Below are 12,217 nucleotides of genomic sequence, written 5' to 3'. Positions count from 1 at the left end.
TACCTACATCTAACCCTCAGTTCTTTCTTTTCCTGCCATATGAATTTTGTTAAAATAGAGTCTAGCATTTTAAAATGTGTATCAGGAATGTACATAGATAATGAACGAAAAAGATACCCAATTTTAGGGAGAATGTTCATTTTAATTAAATTAATTTTCCCAAAAAGAGAAATAGGTAAATGCATCCATTTATCTCATTATAGTCTTAAAGACCATAGTTGTGCAGTATAATTAGATGCATAGGACAACCTTTTCGTAGGTCCCAAAATAATACCTAAATACCTTGCTCGAGTCATCACCCTTTGATCACAGCTAGTCGCACCTCCCCCAAGGATCAATTGTGTTTTATGAGCATTTATTTTATAACCTGAGACCTGGACAAAATCTATTGCAACACACTCAACACTCTTAATCGTTGGCTCAGAACATTGAGAAAATATTAAATCTTCTTTTTCATAGACGGCCCGAGGGAAGGTCAATGACACATATGGGTTACTGGGAATTTTTTTGCGTAAAAGCCTGATATATGGCTCCATATATAATGCATACAGAGCGGGGGAGAGCGGGCAGCCTTGCTGAGTACCCTGGGAAATAGAAATTAAGGGTGTCAGATCCTGTTGTTTACTAATCTGAGCTTTAGGGGCCTTATTTTAACAAACCTAGAGCTAAAATTAAACTGGACAAGCACTTCCCAGAGAAACTTCCAGGATCAAATGCTTTCTTAGCATCAAGTAAAATACTATTAAGGGGTTCCTGGAAAGTCTCAGCATGATCTATTAGCATAGTAATTAGATTTGTGAGAGAGGTCGGATCCTTCCCTGGAATAAAGCCATGCTGTTCAGGCGATACAAACTTAGAAATAACCATATTAACTCGATTGGCCAGGAGCATGGTGAATATTTTGGAGTCAGCATTAAAAAGTGGAATAGGCCGATATGAGGTACATTCTGTTGGATCTTTATCCTTTTTCAGGAATACTGTAATAATGGCTTCATTCCAAGAAGTTGGGACCCCGCCTACAATCTGAATTTCTTTTAACACCTCCAAAAGAGGCAAAGTGATTATAGATGCAACAATTTAATATATTTCCGATGAAATTAAATCTGGCTCTGGCGCTTTTCCTGTTGGTAGGCAGGCAATAGCCCTTCTATGTTCATTTGCAGTGAACTTAGCATCCAATGATTCATTATCACTCCATGCTAGTTTAGAGAGAACTAAAGGGATAAGATAATCCGTAATACTTGTAGGACTGCACTGCAGCTCCTCTTGATGCAACCCTTAGTAGTAGGCCATGACAGTAGATAGAATATCACAGTGTTGAGTGCAGACCCTCCTTGTGGCTTGTTGAATTTGTGTGATAATAGTTCTTGGTGTATCAACACGACAAAGACAAGCCAGCAGTTTTTCTTACTACTCCCCAATCTTGCAATTCAGGGCTTGAGAGTGAAAAGCTTTTTTATTTATGCGGGCCATTAGTAAAGTGGATACCTCGTAAACCCATACTTTGCAAGTATGTAGCTTGAGCTGCGTCTGAGCAAGTAGCAATTTGTGTCATGTGTGATTGAATTTGATCCTTCAATTCTTCAATTGACTCCTATGAATCTCTCTTCTTGATTGTCTGCCCTTGATATCTGGACAACAAATGATTGCAAAATATCCCTGACATAGGCTTTGAGCATGCTCCATATCACAAAGGGATGGGCTGACCCGTGGTTGGTTGAAATAAATTCATGCGCAAGAGTACACAGATATTCGATGTAATCAAAACGATTTAGCACTTACTTAGGGAAGTAACGCTGAGGTAAATTAGTACGAAAAACAACAATTGCCTTCCCATTTTAGTTCAATAGACGAGAGATCAGAATGTACTTAATGCAAACTCTCAGTTCTACAAATCAAAACAATTGAAGCACTACTCAGGCAGAAATCTATACAGGAGTATTGTCTATGGGGCCTATAGAAAAAGGTATAATTTCGAAGGTCAGGCTTTTGCTCCCTCCAAATCTCGAGCAGATTCAGATTAACTATCATGTCTTCTACAACTCATACGAGCTAAATGATTAGTATTGGTCGTATCAGGCGCTGGATTCAGGGTACAATTAAAATCCCCAATTTTGATAATCGGTAAATTTGCTACAGCGGAACTCCAAAAATAATTTTATTTACACTTACCATTTCCCTAAAACCTCTGAAACACACTCATTCGTCAGTGGGGCCCATAACACTGCACATTTACTTTGTTCACTAAACTTGGCTTCAAGGAATTTGGTGAAACACAAAGGAGTAATGCTGTAACATTTGGTGGAGTGCCTAAACCTATTTAATCAGTTATTTATTTACACCTACAGTTTTTATACACTTTACCATGGTTTAATCAAACATTTATTTTATTCAGACGCACCACCATAGTGGCAATGGATCTGCTAGAAAGAAAATTAGGCGTAGGAAAATCACCAGCTTTTATATTCCATTTTCCCAATTTTATTAAAAGCAAAACTTTAATATGTTTGACATTTAGGCATTTGATTAATTCTTTATTAAGTAAAATCTTAAACTTCATTTAAAAATGATCATTTTATTTAGAGCTCAGAAAACAGTTGTTTATTTAGAAGTCAGTTAAAAGTTTAGCAAAGAATAGATAGTTCCAAAATCATTCTCTCATAACATCCCTAACTAACGCCCTCATCTTATCCTTTTATCCTGAAAGGCAAACAAGGAAAAAGTTAAAGTCTTTTACATCCAGGAATCGATCTGCAATCTGACAGCACTTCGAGAGGAAATCGAAACAGCGACACCCTCTAAGCAAAATCAGGGGTTTTTATACACTAATTTCCTAACTTAATCTATCTAAAAAGTATCTAACATCACCAATTCCGGTTCTGATTGGACAATTTTGGGTGGGTGAGCATCTCGTCACCATTACAACATCAAATTCACGGTGAATTAGCAGAAACATAATGGTTGTTTGTTTAAAACAGTCTCTGGCCTGGTCACTTCCTTGACTTGCAACGTGGGCCTATTTTCTCACCTTTAGAACACTCGAATGTCCATATTTTGGCAATCATCCTAGCTTCAGGGCAAAGCAGCCTTGAACTTCCCATCCGAGTACAGACAGCTCACTCTCGCTGGCAGGCTTTAGGCACGCATGCGCAGTCCAGCACTTGCTCACAGTTAGCCAGAGTAACCAGATTTTGTAGGCCTCCGAGGCCTCTTTTTGGGACTATCATAGAAACAAACACAAATTCATGTTAATTATGGTAATGAAACCCTTCTGTTTCCCTCCCAACATACTAATGTTTCCCTATTAATTATTACCTAGCAGGTAAGCCACATAAATGCGTTTCATACTTACATATCCGACGACTTTTAGCACAATAACGTGTACCATAAGCACATTCACATTGCGTTTACTTATCTTTAAGCTGTGCATTAGTTCACAACACAATAACAATACAAATTAGTTAATTATTTTGCTTCATGCATGCACAATTAGTATTCCCCAAATGTTCATGTATTGTGCATCTTATACTATGGTTGGTTATTTTACCACACCACACCATTAGTAAATATTAACGTTATGGAACATTGATTTCCCAAGGGGTGCACAACATTTTGTTTTGCCACCTTGCTCCATCAATTCCCTCATCTGGTAATTTTATCACCAAATATCTCTCAAAATTTTGGAAAATTTAGCAGAACATGTTTCGGATTCTTTATATTAGTTCCACCTATACTCTTGTATCTTTCTCCTTTGAATCATTGAACAATTTCTCTCTAATTTCTTCCATTTCTATCTCATTCTTTTCTCTAACTCTTGCTTGTCGTTCTTCATTCCTTTTCTTTATTGCTTTTCTGAAATCTCTCCTACCTTTGTATATACAACATAATCTTATCAGAAAAATCACTATCACTAAAATTGTTATCGGAATTAGTATTTTACCTATAATTGAACTACCTATTTCTTGGAACCAATCCTTGATTGCTGAGAAACTTTTGCCCAATTTTTCAAGGACACCTTCAACCTCCAGTGGTTCAATTTCTTTATGCAAATCTGTAATATTTATAATATACTTTTCAAGATTCTGACTTTTATCTGGGATATAAGTACAACAATGTTGCACTTTTAAAATCCCACAGACTCCTCCCTCTTTTGCTAAAATTATATCAAGGGCATTCGATTTTGCATAACCATAGCTCTCATAGCAACCATTTCAGTATTAACCATCAGGAATCCTCCTGCTGTGTCTGTTGACAATCGATCAACTATTGTGGACAATTTTCTGATTCTATTTGCATTAAACGAAATTCCCACTGCTGGTATCAGTGCTCCAAATGGATGTATGACATTACAACGCATGCTTTTACCACGCATGCCTTTACAACGCTGTTTTTACAACGCATGCCTTTACAACGCATAGTGCTTTGGGGCGCTGGATAGGGAATAGTTTAATTTACTATTCCAACTCCAGTCCCCGTGGATAGTAGGGAAGGTGTTGGGTAGTAAATTAAACCTATTCCCTATCCTAGAGCGCCCCCCAGCGCAATGCGTTGTAATGGTTTGCGTTGTAAAAGTTGCGTCGTAAAGGCACTGCGTGGTAAAAGTTGCACTGTAAAGGATGTTTCCCGCTCCAAATACATCACCTATTATTTCTAACACACTCTCTCTTCTTTTTCGACTTAGAACTTTACCTATCTCATGCTTTCCATTAGTACCTCTATCTACATGAAAATTTTTAGGAAAGACCAAACCCACATAACAGGTCCCATACCAATGGTCTGGTAACCTATAGTAAGCTCTATTCCCACAAATAAAATAAATTCCAGGAAAAACAGGATCATCTCCTCCTTTAAATCCCCACCCCCCTATAATTCTATAGGTGTCTTTGCATTGACTTGCACCCACAAAATAATTGTCATACAATGAATTGTCTCTTATAATACAAAATGTTTCCAATAACATTGGAGCATCTATATTAATCGCTACATTCACATTTTTATCCTCAATATTCTCATCATCAAATGTAAAGTATTTAGATTTTGCATGTTTCATTTTCTCATTTCGTTTGTAAGTAATCCTTCTTTCCTCAACCATGTTTAAAAATGCCTTCTCTTCAACTCTCATTTTACATGTCAAATTATTGTTAAAAGCATACTCATGTGTCAGCTCATCTAATTCTAAGAAATATTCTCCCATTTCTTTTGCAGGTTTTCTTTTATTCAACGTACCATCAATTCTTAATTTTGCAAATATTTCATCTACATTGGAATAATGATATTCCAATTTTCCAGTCTGATAAAACAAACTTGCAATTACACTACAAGTTACTCCATATGTAAGAGGAAGGTGGTGATAGGTCACCTCTTCTGACACCGATGCTGGCAATTTTACACAAACATAACAGTCATCAACATTCATAGTTTTAATGTACTCAAGTAACAACTTTGAAAAAGTGTTCTTCGTATAGTCACTAATTGACCTATCTTTGTGCAACTCTGGTTTGTACACGTGGGTTTCATGAACTTTTCCTTTCTCATTTGGCTTATTTAGACTTACATTTGGTTTTAATTTTGTTACCCTATCTTGAAAAGGAATTACAATAGCTAAAATTACCCATAATATTATCAACAATCCCATACATATTGAGCAACATCTACACCATTTTCTAAAAATAGAACATTTTGTTTTATGGTTATTCATTGTGATTTTCTCTAACACAATTTCTTCGACCTTGCGTCACATATGAATTATGTACCACTCAATTCACTAACAAGTATTCTTCGACCTCTTGTCAATCCTATTCTAAATTGTACTATAGTTAAGTTTTCTAACAAGTTTTCTTCGACCTTATGTCAACTCCGACCTCTTCTATCTTTACAATATCAGTCTCACAGGACTTCAGAACTTTTTACTTAATACCATATATTTTGAGCACCTATCTCTTATCTCTTAGTTGACTTCTTTACTCACTTTTCCCAATCGGCTTTGGATTGTACAGGTTTTCTTGACTGCTATTAACTTCAACAATGGGTGGTAGGACGATGTACGTCCACTCAGGTGATTTATACCTCTGGTTTGGACGTCTTACTCTTTTTGGCCTTTGAATAGTTTCTATTTTCTTTCCCAGCGTTTCCTTCTGGCTAGTGATCTCATTCACTTGTTCTTCTGGTTCTTTTGTTTTGTTCACTATTTTGAAACTAAATCCACTAGTTTCTTTAGGCGAATTGTCTCCTTTGCAGACTTTTTTAGTTTTTGGCTCTACTGTATTATGCTCCACTCTCCAAGCTCTTTTTCTTGGGCTTTTTCTTAATGGAGTTTCATCTGCACTGTCATCAGTCTCACTTACAGTATCCTCAACTGTATCATTGATTATGATTTTCACAATGCTTTTGTCTTCATCAGACTCAGCTTTCTCTTCTGTTACTCTGTTAGGAACACTTTCATAACTGGTACTTGGAATCTCATCCTTATCGTGAGTTACTTCCTCTTCCCCAGTCTCGGGATTTCCGTTCCTGCTTTCAGAGTTTTCAGATTGCTCTTCGGTTTTCTCCTTATCAACAGCTTTGTCTTCACTTTCTTTTGCGTCTTTACTCGTGTCTGTCTTTACCAATTCTCGATCTTCAGATTGATCTTCTGAATCTGGTATTTCCACAACCTCCCTTTCACCTTCACCTTCAGACGCAGACCTGGCTCTGATACTTCCAGATGTCGACGGTCCTGTCGATCTTCAGTATCTGGAGTTTTTTCTGGTTCAGCTTCAGAGTCAGAATCAGTCGTACTTTCACCGTCGTACGGGTATTCAGGTTCAGGTACACGAATGGTGTGGCTAGCATGAACCCATCTTTTCAACCCAGCACACTTGACTGCAGTAGTGCTAACCAAGGTAACCTGTCTTGGTTTCTGCCACCGAGGTACCAAGCAATTTCTCCTGCGATGCACTTTCACTCGAACCCAGTCTCCAGGGACTAGATCATGAGCTGGATTTTTCTCTTTGGAATTTGACTCAGTTCCCACCTGGTGGAGCACAGAAGTTACCACATCAGACAGATTTTTGCAGTAATCCAGTATGATGTCATCATTAATTGTCAATAACTTATCAACTGGTACATAGGCCTATCTCATCACCCTGCCCATCAAAATCTTATGTGGACTTAATCCAGTTTTTCTGTCAGGTATGCTTCTTAGTGTCATTAAAACAAGTGGCAAGGCATCGGGCCACTTAAGTCCTGTTGCCAGACACATTTTTGCAATTCTGTTTTTAATTGTTCCGTTCACCTGTTCCACTACTCCTGAAGCTTCAGGTCTGTAAGCACAATGCAGCTTCTGGCGAATGTCCATATCTTCGCAGATCATCTGCATAAGTTCATTTTGGAAATGAGGGCCTCGGTCTGACTCAATTGTCACCGGGAACCCGAACCGTGGTATTATCTCACGTAAAAACAGTTTAGCAACAGTCAACCCATCGTTTCTTCTCGTGGGGAAAGCTTCCACCCATCGGGAGAACAAACAGATTATTACAAGAATGTATCTTAGTCTGTTGCATGGAGGCAGCTCAACAAAATCCATTTGAACCCTTGTAAATGGACCACCCTCCCGTCCTATGGTTCCCAAACTTACAACAGTTCTTCTGTTTGGATTAAATTGCTGGCATACCAAACATCTTTGGCACAAGCTTTCCGCAATCATTCTGAACTTAGGATTATACCAAGCATGTCTAAAGAGACGAATCATAGCATTTCTACCAATGTGGGCCTGCCCATGGTACATTCGGGCAATGTCTGAAATCATACTATCGGGCATTACAGGTCTTTCATCTTTGTATACCCAAATTTCATCTTCCTCTCTTTGTCTGCATCCTGATTTTAGCCAAATATCTTTTTCTTCTGCTTCTGCCTCTTCCTGTATCTGTTTCACTTCCTGCCAGGTCTCGACTACAGTTGTTAGCATTAAAGGACTCGGAACATGTTCTTTCAATTTTACTCGATTAATTGAAATTTGATTTTTAGCGCAATGCTTTGCAATTGCATCTGCATAATTATTTCAACATGTAATTTAATCCTCACTCTTTTTATGGGCTGAACATTTTACAACTGCTATTTTCTCAGGCTGATGGATTACATCTATTAGTGTTTTCACAAATTCTGCAATTCGAATAGGTGTTCCTGCAGAGGTCAAATAAGCTCTTTGGGACCAGAGCTGTCCATAATCATGTACAACTCCGTAACCATATTGACTGTCAGTCACTATAGTTACTTTCACCTCTTTTCCCAATTCACATGCTCGTATCAAAGCAATCAACTCCGCTACTTGAGCAGAATGAATTCATTTCAGACAAGATGCTTCCAACACTTCTGCCACAGTACAAATAGCATATGCAGCACTCAGAACACCACTCTCTGTTCTCAGGCACGATCCATCCACAAACATCACAAAATCTGATTCAGTTAGTGGTTCATCTCTAATATCTGGTCAGGGCTTTGTACAGTATTCCAGAACATCCAAACATTTGTGATCAAGCTCACCTTTTACTTCTGCTTCAATGGTATCAGGTAACAATGTAAAAAGGATTGACATTTACACATCTACCCCTAGATGCATAAAGCATCCATTTTGCGTTTCCTTATTAGCGAAAAATAAGGATTCTCTAATAAGGAATAGCAAAATGCTATGCATGAAGAAATCGCTATAAAAATTGCGATTTCTTAATATTCCTTAATTGCGACTCGCAAATTGCGAGTCGCAATTAAGGAATCCCCCCCCCCCCATTCATCCCTATGGGCCTAGAGGCCCATAGGAATGAATGGGAAGACATTCTTAATTTGCAATTAGCGAATCGCAAATTGAGAATGCAATTTCAAGGGTGCAGGGGTGTCCAAAGGACACCCTGTTGCACCCCTGAAATTAATCTGTGCACATATGTTGCGCACACACATTCCCTAAGGGCATGTGTGTGCGCAACATGAAACTTTGAAAAATGCACAAAAGTGCATTTGTCAAAGTTTTTGCAAATTACCATGAAGTTCAACTTCATGGTAATTTGATGCCCTTATTAGCGAAATCGCTAATTTTTTTACTTTGTTGCAATGCATTTAAGGAATCTCAATTTGGGATTCCTTAAATGCAATCGCAATTTAAGGAATCTCAATTTAGAGATTCCTTAAATTGCGATTTTTGCATTTGGGATGATGCATCCCAAATGCAAAAATACCGGTCGCAAAGGGGCAGGTTCTGAGAATCTGCCCCTTTGCGACCAGATTTTCCTTTCATGCATCTGGGCCCCTAGTAACTGTCACATTCTCAGCTCCCAAAATTATTTTCTCATATCGAGTCATTCTGCTGTTGGTCATGTACTGTGTCTTTGCTCCAGGGAGGAGAATCTCCACAGAATGAGGTACATATACCCTCACAGGAAATCCCATCACTATTCCTTCGCTTTGCTCCAGACTTACATCTGTTCCTGCTACTGCTTTCAGACAACATGGCAAACCTGGCAAAGCTTTTGCAACCGGGTCCAAAACAGCTGAGAAATACGCAATTGGTTTTCTCAATTTTCCATGTCTCTGAACCAATACTGTAAATGCACATCCTTCTCGCTCACTGCAGTACAGTTCAAATTCTTTCTCATAATCAGGCATTCCTAAAGCTGGTGCTTCACATAGTTTCGTTTTCAGCTGTTCAAATGCTTCCATCTCTGTTTTGGTCAGAACAATGGGATCTCTGATATCTGCCTTTGTCAATCTCTGTAATGGTTTTGCAATCAATGAAAATCCACTAATCCACTGTCTGCAATACCCTACCATCCCCAAGAACATTCTCACCTGTCTTTGAGTTTTAGGCGGCTGCATTCCTTGTATCATTTTAATTCTTTCTATTGTAACTTGTCTTCCTTTAGCAATCTTGTGACCTAAATATTGTACTTCATTTTGACAAAACTGTAATTTTGATGGAGACACTTTATGTCCCTCTTCAGCCAAATGATTTAACAATGCTATGGTGTCAGATACACAGGCATCCTTTGTTTTCGATGCAACCAAAAGATCATCAATGTACTGAACTAACACAGACTCTCCAGGCATGCTCAAGTTTTCTAATGATTTCTTTAGCAGCTGATTAAAAATTGATGGACTCTCAGTGTATTCTTGTGGAGTTCTACACCATGCTAGGATACAATTTTGGAATCGGAACACAAAAATTGGTTGGCTCTCTGGATGCAATGGAACAGTAAAGAACGCATTGCACAAATCAATCACAGTGTACCATTCTGCATCTTGGGGAATTTGATATAGTATCACTGCTGGATTCGGAACAATCGGACAACATGGGACAACAATGTTATTCACCTTTCTCAGGTCTTGCACAATTCTAAAGGTTCCATTTGGCTTTCTCAATCCCATAATTGGAGAATTGCAAGGACTGCTTTCTATTTCTCTCAGAATTCCCTGCTCATTCATTTTGTCAATCACTGGAGTTATTCCTTCAATTACTTCTGTAGTCATCTTATAGTGAGGTATATTTGGGTAACTGTTAGACCTGACATCATTGGCGTGAGTCTCCCTTCCATTTTTGACGGATTGCCTCCTCTGTTTTGACCCATTTTTGCTGGTTGTATGTTTTGAGCCCTGTGCCACTGCTAATCAGTGCCACAGTGCAAGTGCTCCCTATGTTAAATTGATATACTGATTGGATTCCATGATTGGCTTATTTGATCTACTGTCAGCCCCTAGTACAGTGCACCATGTGTGCCCAGGGCTGGTAGAGCAAATGCTGCTGGTGGGCTGGTAGCACTGGTTGTGCTACCCACAGAAGCAGCTTGCAAAGTGTGTCTCGGGTCTGCTATTGCAAGGCCTGTGTGTAGTCTGTGACTACCATGTCGACTTGGCCAAGTGCACCCACTTGCCAGTCCCTAAACCTTACCTTTGCTTCATATTAGACACCCCTATGGTAGGCCCTAGGGCAGGGTGCATTGTAAGTATAAGGTAGGACATGCTCTGATGTGTATAGTATGTTCTAGTTTTGAATTACAGCCATTTTCGTTTTTCACTATTGAAGGCTATCTGTTTTCATAGACTAGAATGGGCAAGTGAAGGTTGTACATCCCTACAATCCTAACTGAATCAGGGAACATTGTAGAAATTCGAGTTTAGTATGCCTGAACTCAGAATAATAAAATACATATTTTAGTAAAGTGTATTTTAATATTCTGTGTTTGCACATAACACTTTTAGGAAGTAGGTTTTGCTTGCCTAACCATTTGAGCCCGCCTCTGCTGACTTGTGTATTCCTTGTCTGGGTTTGTGTATGACAGGGCTGGGGAAATTCCAGGAGACAGTCTGGGACAGCCCAGTGGTGAATAGGGAGATTTACCTCCAGATGGGAGGGGGAGAGTGCACCTGGGACCTGAATAGGACTGGGCTTTCCCTCCACAATGCTGGCTCCAACCCCTGTGGCTTGTCTGATGTCTCTGCCCTGCACAGTGAAAGGAGAAGGGGAATCCTGTCAACAGAGTGCTCCAGAGCTGCATCTTCCCTCCCCTGTGCTGGCTCCACCTCCTGTGGGGCGTCTGATGTTTCTGCCCTGCACAGTGAAAGGAAGAGAAGAGTCATGTAAACACAGTGCTCAGGAACTGGTTTGAACTAGGCAGAGGCCTCTCTGCCTTCAGAGAACAAAGGATGTTGGGGTATTAATATTGGGACCCAGTCCCACAGACTTTAGATCACTTCTGGAACAAGAAACCTTTCTGCCAAGGAGAAGAACCACGGCCTGCAGTGGTTACTTCATTGCCAAGGGAAAGGAGAAGGAACTTTGTAAGGACTTTCATCTACAGAATATTCTCCAAGGGCTTGAACTGTGCTTGCCTCCTGCTGAAGTCTCAGGGCCAAAATACTTCACCCCCAGCTCCCTCCTGAATTTCCTTGCTGGGAATTCTGACTCCAGTCACTTGCGTGCCGCTGGGTGCCGCTGGGAGCTGGAAGCGCGACGCATCGAGATGAAGCGTGTCGCCGCCGCGGCTGAAATCATCGCAACGCCGGAGAAGCGAGAGTTCGTCGCATCTCCCTGGAAGCGTGTGTTCATCGAACCTGTCTGCTGTCGCACCGCCGGAGAAGCACGACGCATCGAGAGAGCTGTCATCGCATCGCCGGAGAAGCGCATCGCAGGGCCTGTCGAGGCTCCAAAGTACAGAGTCGTCGCAAGGCTGCCAGGGCGTCATCATATCGTCAT

The sequence above is a fragment of the Lissotriton helveticus genome, chromosome 9 (genome assembly GCF_964261635.1).
Source record: "Lissotriton helveticus chromosome 9, aLisHel1.1, whole genome shotgun sequence".
In the NCBI taxonomy this organism is placed as follows: domain Eukaryota; kingdom Metazoa; phylum Chordata; class Amphibia; order Caudata; family Salamandridae; genus Lissotriton; species Lissotriton helveticus.
Note: the sequence above shows the minus strand (reverse complement) of the source record.